The sequence below is a fragment of the Ambystoma mexicanum genome, chromosome 8 (genome assembly GCF_040938575.1).
Source record: "Ambystoma mexicanum isolate Mex_15411 chromosome 8, UKY_AmexF1_1, whole genome shotgun sequence".
Lineage (NCBI taxonomy): Eukaryota > Metazoa > Chordata > Amphibia > Caudata > Ambystomatidae > Ambystoma > Ambystoma mexicanum.
This window is the reverse complement of record NC_090929.1, coordinates 1,738,873,156-1,738,885,209: the sequence shown is the minus strand read 5'-3', so window position 1 is coordinate 1,738,885,209 and position 12,054 is coordinate 1,738,873,156.

Genomic DNA, 12,054 nt, shown 5'->3' with positions numbered 1-12,054 from the left:
TCCGTGACAATGATACTTGGAAGACCAAAACGCCGAAACACATGGGTAACGAACAACTCAGCTAAAGCTGGGGCAGAAGGCAATCCCGAACAGGGTATGAATAGGGCAGACTTTGTTAAATAATCGACAACAACCCAGATGGTATTTTGGCCGTCGATTGGGGGTAACTCTACAATGAAATCCATGGATATCATAGTCCATGGTAACCTAGGAACGGGCAAAGGATGCAATAGACCCATGGGTTTTGCATGAGATGACTTGCCCTGAGCACAGACAGCACAGGTCTTGATGTACTGGGCAGTATCGGACCTCATGGTGGGCCACCACGCCCATCTCTCTAGTAATTCCATGGTTTTTCTAATCCCCGGATGAGCAGAAAACTTAGAATCATGGCACCAATTCAATGCCATGGAACGGGTTGTGTCGATGGGTAGATACAGTTTGTCATGAAGATATGGTAGCATATTCCTAACGCTGATTTTCTCATCCCTAATGACCTGTGGGTGTTGCTTGACCCAGTTTTCCAAGAGGGCTCTTAACGTAGGATCGACCGTACAGCCACAAACTACCTGGTCCGGGAGTAATACTGGAGTAGGAACCGGTTTTGATACGCCGGTTCCTGGGATACGTGATAGGGCATCTGCCTTGGTGTTACAAGAACCCGGTCGATAAGTGATTGTGAAATTGAAAGCAGAAAAGAACTCATGCCAGCGGGCTAGTCTGGCCGTGGTACATTTTACAGAGCGAATGGCAACTAGATTGCGATGATCAGTGTATACCTGGACAGGAAGCTGGGTACCAAGCAAGTGGTGCCTCCAGACGGTGAACGCGTCTTTTACGGCCAGGAGTTCTCGCTCAGTGATAGTATAATTCCGTTCATGAACGGAGAGTTTCCTGGAGTGGTAAGCAACAGGATGTAAAGCCGTAGAGTCAAGACAAGCTTGTGATAGAACGGCTCCTACTGCCGTATCAGATGCATCCGCCTCGACCACAAACTGCTGAAGCGGGTTGGGATGCTGGAGCACGGGAGCCGTAGTGAAAGCTAGCTTGAGAGATTCAAAGGCGGCGTGGGCGTTTTGATCCCAAGCGAATACCTTTTTGTTGCTAGTCAAGGACGTCAATGGTGCGACGATTTCAGAGAATGATCGGATAAAGCGCCTGTAAAAGTTGGCAAAACCCAAGAACGATTGTAACGTTTTTAGATCTTTTGGAACCGGCCAATCCAGGACTGCTTTTACTTTGTTCCTACTCATCTGTATTCCATGGTCGGTTATATCATACCCAAGGAATTCCACAGATTTCACGTGAAATATGCATTTTTCTCGTTTAGCATACAGGGAATGTTTCCTTAAGCGTTGTAAGACTTGGCGAACATGCTGTACATGGTTTTCATAGGAGTTTGAATAGATGAGAATATCATCAAGATACAGAACAAGAAATCGATCAGTCATGTCTCTGAATATGTCGTTAACGAAATGTTGAAATGTAGCCGGGGCGTTACACAACCCGAAGGGCATTACACAATACTCAAAAAGACCATACTTGGTCTTGAAAGCCGTTTTCCATTTGTCTCCATCCCTTATTCTGACTAAATTGTAGGCCCCTCGTAGGTCAAGTTTGGTGAAGATCTTAGAAGATCCGAGCTGGTCAAGGAGGACAGAAATTAGAGGAATCGGATATTGATTTCTGATGGTAATAGCGTTAAGAGCACGATAGTCTATGCAGGGCCTGAGATCTCCTTCCTTTTTGGGTACAAAAAACATAGGAGAAGCAGCCGGTGAACGTGAGTGACGGATAAATCCATTTTTCAGGGATTTATCGATATATTCCTTTAGAATGCCTTCCTCCTTTTGCGTCAACGAGTATACACGACCTACAGGTATTTTAGCGCCAGGAATCAGATCGATAGGGCAATCATATGGCCTGTGAGGAGGGAGGTTTTCTGCTCCTTTCGCATCAAATACATCCCCAAAGGCAGCATATTCATCGGGTAATGGTGTAGTAACAAGGGCTCCGATAGTGGATATGCCATGCAACAATGGTTGAGACGGATTTTTTGACTCGGAATTCGGTAAAAAACATGAGGACTCACAATAGTCGGACACGAATTCCAGGTCTCCGGAGTTCCAATCTACCACCGGATTGTGACGTCTCAGCCAGGGTAGACCCAAGATTAATCGGTACTGTGGTGCGGCGATCAGATCAAAACTAATAGTCTCTTCGTGACCGTGGCAGGTGGTAAGCACCAAATCCACCGTTTGTTCTGTAACTAGGCCAGAAAGCAGTACAGAACCGTCCACAGTATTAACCATTTCTGGTTGGGGCTTGGCGATTATTGGGATGCCTAGTTTCTTAGCAAAGGCCTCGTCAATATAATTACCGGTGGCTCCAGAATCCAAAACCGCATCAATAAACCATTCTAGGTTTGAGTCAAAGGCGCAACGGATAGGAACAAGGAAAGGTTTCTTAGTCATGGAGTCAAGAAACGGTGAGCTCGGCAGAGTGACTCCCTCTACTGCCGGGCTTTGGCGTTTCCCTGACGCTTGGGCTTCTTAGTGCAGTTCTTTAATAGATGTTCTGAAGAACCACAATAGAAGCAAAGATTGTTTCTTCTACGGATCTCCCTTTCTTCAGGAGTTAAAGGACCCCGGATAGCCCCAATCTGCATTGGTTCCGGTCCCCCCTGAACAAGAACTGGAGGTAACATAGCTAAGGGTGCCGAGTTCCTTTTCTCTCCTTTCCTTTCGGCTCTCCTTGCGTCAATCTGGAGAACCATGTCTAGGAGTTCCGGAAAGGTTGTGGGTACAATAGGCACCGTAGACAGGGTATCCTTCAGGGAGTCGGATAAGCCATGATAAAACATAGAAGCTTTCTTGTCCTCAGGCCACCCCGTTTCGGCCACAAGTTGATTAAACCGGGCCAAATATGCCAACAGCGGAGAATCGCCTTGGTGTAGCTTCAAAAGTTCAATATCCGTCGCTTGGGTCTTGTACCGAGTATCAAACACCCGACTCATTGCTGCAATTAATGCATCACAGTCGAACAACAAGGGGCTGCCCTGTTCGAGTAATGGGTTAGCCCATGATGCTGCAGTCCCTCCCAGATGCGACAAAAGAAAAGCCGCCTTGGTTCTGGAATCAGGAAACGAGGCAGGTCTACATAAAAAATGCAGACGACACTGATTCAGGAACGTACGGTAAGTACGGGGGTCTCCAGTGAACCTTTCTGGTTGAGCCAGAGGGAAATGAGCCGTCATAAACACAGGACCTGATTCCTGTCCAGACCCAGCCATTCTTGAACCTGAAGGGACCATGGGATCGATTACAGGAGGAGCGGTAGAAACCATCCCTGCCTGTATCTCATTGATGCGCTGTTGGGTAGCGGCATGAGCTGCAGTCATATCCGCCCGTAAATCCGTAACCATTTGCATAATCTGGGTCAGAGCATCGTTTGGGTCCATGAGGGTGTTTTATAGGGCTTCTGATTATGTCAGGATCGCCTTCTGAGGTTGCCCTCGTAGTGTAGATGATGAATTCTCCCCTACAATGTAACCCTGTGTCTGGATAACAATAAACCAGCACCAGGGATCTATTGTTTGGAAGATTGGACCCAAATGATGCGTGGTAGCTGACTCCTTCGTGTGTGACAGTAGACCAGTTGTAATGTCGATGTCAAAAAGGGTAGTACTAGCTGTTACAATATACAAGAGAAAACGCTCCTTAATACTTATACCAGAAACACCAAGACAGGGACATAGAAATAAGACAGACACTCTTACCATGGGATTGTTGACAAGAATTCCATGTGAAACCAATGCTTCAGTAAGACCGCCCAGTACAGGGTTGCAGGACTATTCCCGACGGCACGCGTACGCCTAAGGGTCGGCAGTACGATTCCCGACGAAACGAGGACGCTCCTACCTCCGCCCCTAATGGTACCACAGCAGTCTCTAGTCCGTACCGGGGAATGGAGAGGAGTAGTGTACCGGCAGTCTTGTAGAGGAGCACTGGTCGGATGGATCCAAAGCGGAAGATAAACGTTCTTCACGCACCGGGTTTAATCAGGTTGACCAAATCGTGAGGCAATGGCAATCCGTAAGACAATCCAGGTCAATAGTTCCAAAAGTTCCAAAGGCAAAAGTATGAGGCGAAGGTAAATCCTGGGCGCGGTCCGGTCGGCAACAAGGCAGCAGTGAAGCAGAACGGGATAGTTCTGGAGGTGGGCTGGATAGGAGACAGGAGCGGATAAGCAGAAAAGGGAAAGGGAAACCCCGACAAGGGGTAACAGGAGTAGGCAGGAAAACGAGGGTACCAGAAATAGGGAAACAAGAATATCACAAGCACGTAGCAGACTCCACAAACAAAATCAGAAGCAACGAGATCACTGCCGGCGCGAGTTTTATAAAACCGTGATCACATGATCTATGCGTTCGGCAGCCGTGGTGCGGGTCGACGTCGCTGCCCTAATCTCCATGGTAACCGCCAATGCAAACCTCCTGAAAGACGAGGTTGTACCAGAATCTTGTGGCCGTAGATTAAGCCTTTAGTGCGAGGTAACCGAATAGACCGTGACCGTTGAAGCAATGTAGCCTGATCCCGTGTACTGTGAGATTGCAGGGGCAGAGTTAGCCGATGACCCCTGCGACTCCCGGGCTGATTCCTTACAATAGACTTGGTTCAGCCAAGTTCCTCAGTACATTTGATCTCAAGTCAGGCTATTGGCAAATAGCCCTGACAGACCATGCCAAGGAGAAAACTGCATTCTCCACCCCAGTTGGCTTATACCAGTTTAAGGTTATGCCTTTTGGACTAAAGAATGCACCTGCTACATTCCAAAGGATGGTAAATCAAGTTCTGAATGGGATGGAGGACCTCTGCATGGCATACTTGGATGACATTGCAGTGTTCAGCCCTACTTGGAAAGAACATGTTGACCACTTAGGATATGTTTTGCAGGCTCTTGAGCAGGCCCATCTGACCATAAAGGCAAGCACATGTTAAATTGGTCAGAGCAAAGTGGTCTACCTTGGGCCTGAGGTAGGAGGTTGTGAAATAAGGCCTTTTCTCAGCAAGATTGAAGCTGTGCAAAATTGGACAACCCCTTCTATTCAAACCCAGATGAGATCCGTCCTGGGCCTCACTGGGTATTACAGGGACCTCATTGAGAACTATGGGTCCATAGCTTCTCCACTGAATGTAATCTCTTCTCCTAAATTCCCTAAAAAGATCAAATGGAATGAGGATTGCAATCAGGCCTTTGAAAGCCTGAAGAAAGCCCTTTGTCAAGCTCCAGTTCTCAGAGCTCCTGACTACCACCAACCCTTCATTGTACAGATGCTTCCAATATAGGTATAGGTGCAGTCCTTAGTCAACTGGAGAAAGGTAGGGAGCACCCCATTTGCTTCATCAGTAGGAAACTGAAGGAACCAGAAACAAGGTGGGCAACTATAGAGCATGAGTGTTTTGCCATTGTGTGGGCTCTGATGAAGTTTAGGCCATACTTGTATGGATCTACTTTTGTGATTCAAACTGACCACCAACCCTTGAGATGGTTAATGCAAATGAAAGGGGAAAACCCAAAACTTCTGAGATGGTCAATCTGCCTGCAGGGGTTTGATTTCACCATTGAGCACAGGCAAGGATGTCACCACCAAAATGCTGTTGGTCCCTCTAGGATGTATTTTTGTTTCCATTGACTTTTTATTGAACATTTTGATAAGGACCACACAGATGATTACCGTACAAAATCAAAACTAAACCACAAAAACATGAGGAGCTTACCCAACCCCCACACCCACACCCTCCCCCCGCACCAACACTACCAGAACGGAAATGGAATTGTGGAAGCAAAGGGAACAACCTGAATAGCAGGCAGAAGACCAAACGTCAGCTGACCCACTGGGTACAAAGATGGACATTTCTTAAAGATGGTGTTCATATGCGCGTATCCTGGGAGCAAAGAGCAGAGGGGATGCACCCCTGAGGGGGAACTAGTCAAAGTCTCAATGCACAATAGTCTTTTTGCAAAAGGACTGAAGTCCAGTACAGCAAGAAGGATTCCATTTTGTCGTAAGTTAATGCGCGTAATTTCTCATAGGTGAAAATCGTCCACAGCTTAGACAACCACTCTGATTTAGAGCCACAAGTTTACTCTTCCAATTCTGCGCTAGGGCGAGCCTCCTAGCTCTCAGCATACCCTCAACCACCCGAGGGAGATCACCCGGTTCCTCCCCAGGAGAGGGGACCCCCAGAAGAATTAATTGGTTCATTCATCCAATAGGACGTCATTTTCCCCGTCTTAATCCCTATCTTTCTCTCTCCTTTTCCTCATTTCCTTTATGATTTTAAATCTTTAAACTCTCTCTCCTTTTTCAGTCAATCCCACTCATTAATGTGATACTTACCACTTCAGTCGATCACCCTATTTTCCTTTGGTCTGGCCTTCTCTACAGGCCCGCCCTTTCACACCTCGCACTCAATGCTTGCACACACTAGAGTTCTGCACAGGTCCACCTTGTTATATCGTATTAGTACAGAAATGGCCTTCTGCCTAAACCAACCACCTTAACAAAGATGCTCTAAGTTAGTACATTAGAAAAAGTGGTTACTCAGTCGACTGTATCATTTACTCGTGCTATGTGGCTCTGCAGCTATTTATAGTTATTTCGGCTCTGGCTCTTCCATTTTTTTCACAGCCACATAAAACAAATAATATGATCACATCACAAAACCCCAAAACAGACTGTTGCTACTTACAAAATATGTGCATGCATGACCCTTAAAACAATTCTTCCCCAAAGAAAAGAAAATGATGCAACTATACCAATTGCCTGCACTACACGCATCTCTTATCTAACAAGGTCCGCCACTTATTATGCAACCCTCTGCTCTAATGCAGATGTGCAACTGTCCACCTGCTCCCTATCGGAAAGGCAGACCTAACATCTAAGACTACTACAGTCATTCGTCCCCCCTCCTCACCACTAATGAGGGTGTGTCCTATACACCATAAAATAATCCCTCCCACCTTTGCGCTTTCATGCATGGTTCACTCACGTATCCTTTAAGGAGAATCTTTACTTCTCTTGACCTCTGAGTCTCCCTTTAAAGGCCAGCACTTCAGTCGGAGTGAAGGCAGTGCCGGACTATGTGGACCTTTGGCAACTCTGCCTCTTGCTTGAGCTCTTAGTACTGGCCAACAGAAGCTGGCCAGCACTATTCCGGGAGCACAGATGGAATTCCCATGCCTTGGTCGAGAGGCTGAGAGAAATCGCTGGGGCCTCCAAAAATGAGTCAGGGTCACCTTGAAAAGATCACCAAGACATTACAAAAGTAGTCAAAACGGAGTGTACATTGGTGTAAGAAGTAACACAGTTTTATTCAGAGCCCCAGACGCAGCTGGGACAGCAAATTCCAATAGATCATGGAGAAGAACTGCATGAAAAGGTGCTGTCAAAGAAAATGCCCCTAAAGTTAGAATTTTTATACAATGCAACGTAATTAGTATTCGTGATCATGCAACATGAAAAATCTCCCCACACAAAGGTGACTGACTTTCGAACTTTGAACCCTTATAGAAAAGCATACATTATATTTAGTAATTGGGTCCACAAGCCTTTCCACACCACCCACAATTACAACTTATGTCTCCATCCACCGCCAATTCCCACAACACAAAGTTAATTCACTGAAACCTTTGAGATGACCAGCGGAACTTTATTCAACTGCCCTGGTCGCCTCATCCTGATTCTCCTGGGAAGAGCTGCCCACCAAGTCACCGTCAGAGCCTTGAACCACAGATGCACTGTTACACAAATGTTGCATATCGGGGACACTCTAACCCTCTTCCCAGGCAAAATGTACTATGGGGCGATTTGAAACTGCTGTGGTTCTTTTTGGCTCCATTAGAAAATCGTATTTTAGCAGTGATTTCGAAAGATAAAATGGTCATGCATTCATAGAATGTTGGTAGAGCCTTTGAGCTCTAATCTGTGACCTCGAAAAATATCAACCATTATCTACTTTTTCAGCACTAGCCTGAATCCGCAGCCACAGCAGCTTTGCCAGCATGTAAAATGCTAACAACACTAGCCTGGGAATGTGGCCTCTGCACTGAATCAGCAGCCGCAGTAGCTTCGCCAGCATGTAAAACGCTAAAACCACTAGCCTGGGAATGTGGCCTCTGCACTGAATCAGCAGCCGCAGCATGTAAAAAGCTAATACCACTAGCCTGGGAATGTGGCCTCTGCACTGAATCAGCAGCCGAAGTAGCTTTGCCAGCATGTAAAACGCTAACACCACTAGCCTGGGAATGTGGCCTCTGCACTGAATCAGCAGCCGCAGCATGTAAAAAGCTAACACCACTAGCCTGGGATTGTGGGCTCTGCACTGAATCAGCAGCCGCAGTAGCTTCGCCAGCATGTGAAACGCTAACACCACTAGCCGTGGATTGTGGGCTCTGCACTGAAACAGCAGCCACAGCAGCTTTGCCAGCATGTAAAATGCAAACACCACGAGCCTGGGATTGTGGGCTCTGCACTGAATCAGCAGCCGCAGCAGCTTTGCCAGCATGTGAAACGCAAACACCACTAGCCTGTGAATGTGGCCTCTACACTGAATCAGCAACAGCTTCGCCAGCATGTGAAACGCTAACACCACGAGCCTGGGATTGTGGGCTCTGCACTGAATCAGCAGCCGCAGCATGTAAAATGCAAACACCACGAGCCTGGGATTGTGGGCTCTGCACTGAATCAGCAGCCGCAGCAGCTTTGCCAGCATGTGAAACGCTAACACCACGAGCCTGGGATTGTGGGCTCTGCACTGAATCAGCAGCCGCAGCATGTAAAATGCAAACACCACGAGCCTGGGATTGTGGGCTCTGCACTGAATCAGCAGCTGCAGCAGCTTTGCCAGCATGTGAAACGCTAACACCACGAGCCTGGGATTGTGGGCTCTGCACTGAATCAGCAGCCGCAGCATGTAAAATGCAAACACCACGAGCCTGGGATTGTGGGCTCTGCACTGAATCAGCAGCCGCAGCAGCTTTGCCAGCATGTGAAACGCTAACACCACGAGCCTGGGATTGTGGGCTCTGCACTGAATCAGCAGCCGCAGCATGTAAAATGCAAACACCACGAGCCTGGGATTGTGGGCTCTGCACTGAATCAGCAGCCGCAGCAGCTTTGCCAGCATGTGAAACGCTAACACCACGAGCCTGGGATTGTGGGCTCTGCACTGAATCAGCAGCCGCAGCATGTAAAATGCAAACACCACGAGCCTGGGATTGTGGGCTCTGCACTGAATCAGCAACCGCAGCAGCTTCACCAGCATGTAAAACGCAAACACCACCAGCCTGGGAATGTGGGCTCTGCACTGAATCAGCAACAGCTTCGCCAGCATGTGAAACGCTAACAACACTAGCCTGGGAATGTGGCCTCTGCACTGAATCAGCAGCCGCAGCAGCTTTGCCAGCATGTGAAACGCTAACACCACGAGCTTGGGATTGTGGGCTCTGCACTGAATCAGCAGCCGCAGCATGTAAAATGCAAACACCACGAGCCTGGGATTGTGGGCTCTGCACTGAATCAGCAGCCGCAGCAGCTTTGCCAGCATGTGAAACGCTAACACCACGAGCCTGGGATTGTGGGCTCTGCACTGAATCAGCAGCCGCAGCATGTAAAATGCAAACACCACGAGCCTGGGATTGTGGGCTCTGCACTGAATCAGCAGCCGCAGCAGCTTTGCCAGCATGTGAAACGCTAACACCACGAGCCTGGGATTGTGGGCTCTGCACTGAATCAGCAGCCGCAGCATGTAAAATGCAAACACCACGAGCCTGGGATTGTGGGCTCTGCACTGAATCAGCAGCTGCAGCAGCTTTGCCAGCATGTGAAACGCTAACACCACGAGCCTGGGATTGTGGGCTCTGCACTGAATCAGCAGCCGCAGCAGCTTTGCCAGCATGTGAAACGCTAACACCACGAGCCTGGGATTGTGGGCTCTGCACTGAATCAGCAGCCGCAGCATGTAAAATGCAAACACCACGAGCCTGGGATTGTGGGCTCTGCACTGAATCAGCAGCCGCAGCAGCTTTGCCAGCATGTGAAACGCTAACACCACGAGCCTGGGATTGTGGGCTCTGCACTGAATCAGCAGCCGCAGCATGTAAAATGCAAACACCACGAGCCTGGGATTGTGGGCTCTGCACTGAATCAGCAGCCGCAGCAGCTTTGCCAGCATGTGAAACGCTAACACCACGAGCCTGGGATTGTGGGCTCTGCACTGAATCAGCAGCCGCAGCATGTAAAATGCAAACACCACGAGCCTGGGATTGTGGGCTCTGCACTGAATCAGCAGCTGCAGCAGCTTTGCCAGCATGTGAAACGCTAACACCACGAGCCTGGGATTGTGGGCTCTGCACTGAATCAGCAGCCGCAGCAGCTTTGCCAGCATGTGAAACGCTAACACCACGAGCCTGGGATTGTGGGCTCTGCACTGAATCAGCAGCCGCAGCATGTAAAATGCAAACACCACGAGCCTGGGATTGTGGGCTCTGCACTGAATCAGCAGCCGCAGCAGCTTTGCCAGCATGTGAAACGCTAACACCACTAGCCTGGGATTGTGGGCTCTGCACTGCATCAGCAGCCGCAGTAGCTTCGCCAGCATGTAAAAAGCTAACACCACTAGCCTGGGATTGTGGGCTCTGCACTGAATCAGCAGCTGCAGCAGCTTTGCCAGCATGTGAAACGCTAACACCACGAGCCTGGGATTGTGGGCTCTGCACTGAATCAGCAGCCGCAGCATGTAAAATGCAAACACCACGAGCCTGGGATTGTGGGCTCTGCACTGAATCAGCAGCCGCAGCATGTAAAATGCAAACACCACTAGCCTGGGATTGTGGGCTCTGCACTGAATCAGCAGCCGCAGCAGCTTTCCAGCATGTGAAACGCTAACACCACGAGCCTGGGATTGTGGGCTCTGCACTGAATCAGCAGCCGCAGCATGTAAAATGCAAACACCACGAGCCTGGGATTGTGGGCTCTGCACTGAATCAGCAGCCGCAGCAGCTTTGCCAGCATGTGAAACGCTAACACCACTAGCCTGGGATCGAAGTGGGCGGGAGTGGTCGGAGCGGTGCTCCTCTACTTCTTTTAATTAAGTTTCACAGTTCCAATACTTTTATTTTAAAAAGAAACCATTCCGGAACGGTTTCGTTTTAAAATAAACGTGCAGGAAGCAGTTGAATCTTGCACTTTCAGTGCAGTGCACCGAACAGTCCCTTAAACTGCAGGTGTATGCATTTGGGGGTTTATATTGTGCATGGGAGGGGGTGTGGCGATGGGATTTGCAGGGAGAGGTGCAGACCAGTAGGGAACATAGCTCCACTACTTATTTTTGTACACTTCGACCACTGGGCAGGATCAGACCTGCCGAGCGCAACGGCCCCTGCAGGCCGACATTTCACAGAAGCACCGGTACCATAAGCAATGAGGTCAGTGCTACCGTCTTCCCACTCGACCACAGAGTCTTATGATACTCCACAGGAAAAGGGAGTTACCGAATCTGCAGTCTGATTTCCCGCACCGCCGGGACTTGTAATGTCTTGGTGGCACCGGGAAGTCAGGTGGCAGATTCAGTGTTTCCAGATCGGCAGCAGCCCACCAGTGCCACCGGTGGCAGCGGCAGGTTACCGCCGACCTCGGAATGAGGCCTTGTTGTATAAGCGCCATACAAATAACCAATAAATAAATAAAATACCTGTTTTCAAGGAGTGTTGGGTCTTTTAGCTTTTGCCACTCACTGAGAGTATTTCTTCATAACCTGATGCTAATAGAGTATATTTCTCATGACTTCATGCAGTTTAATCTGCATAGTCCTTTACTACATGCTCATGGGTAGATGTACTGTATGTGTGGGAGTCAGGAGTAACTTTGTGGGAGATCCTCCCTAACACCGTAGGCTGGTTTATCTAAGTTCTCACTGAGGGTGCTGGGAAATGCCCTGTGTTAGGGAGAATTCTCTGTTTAGGCTGAATTTCCTAACCTAGTGAGTCCAC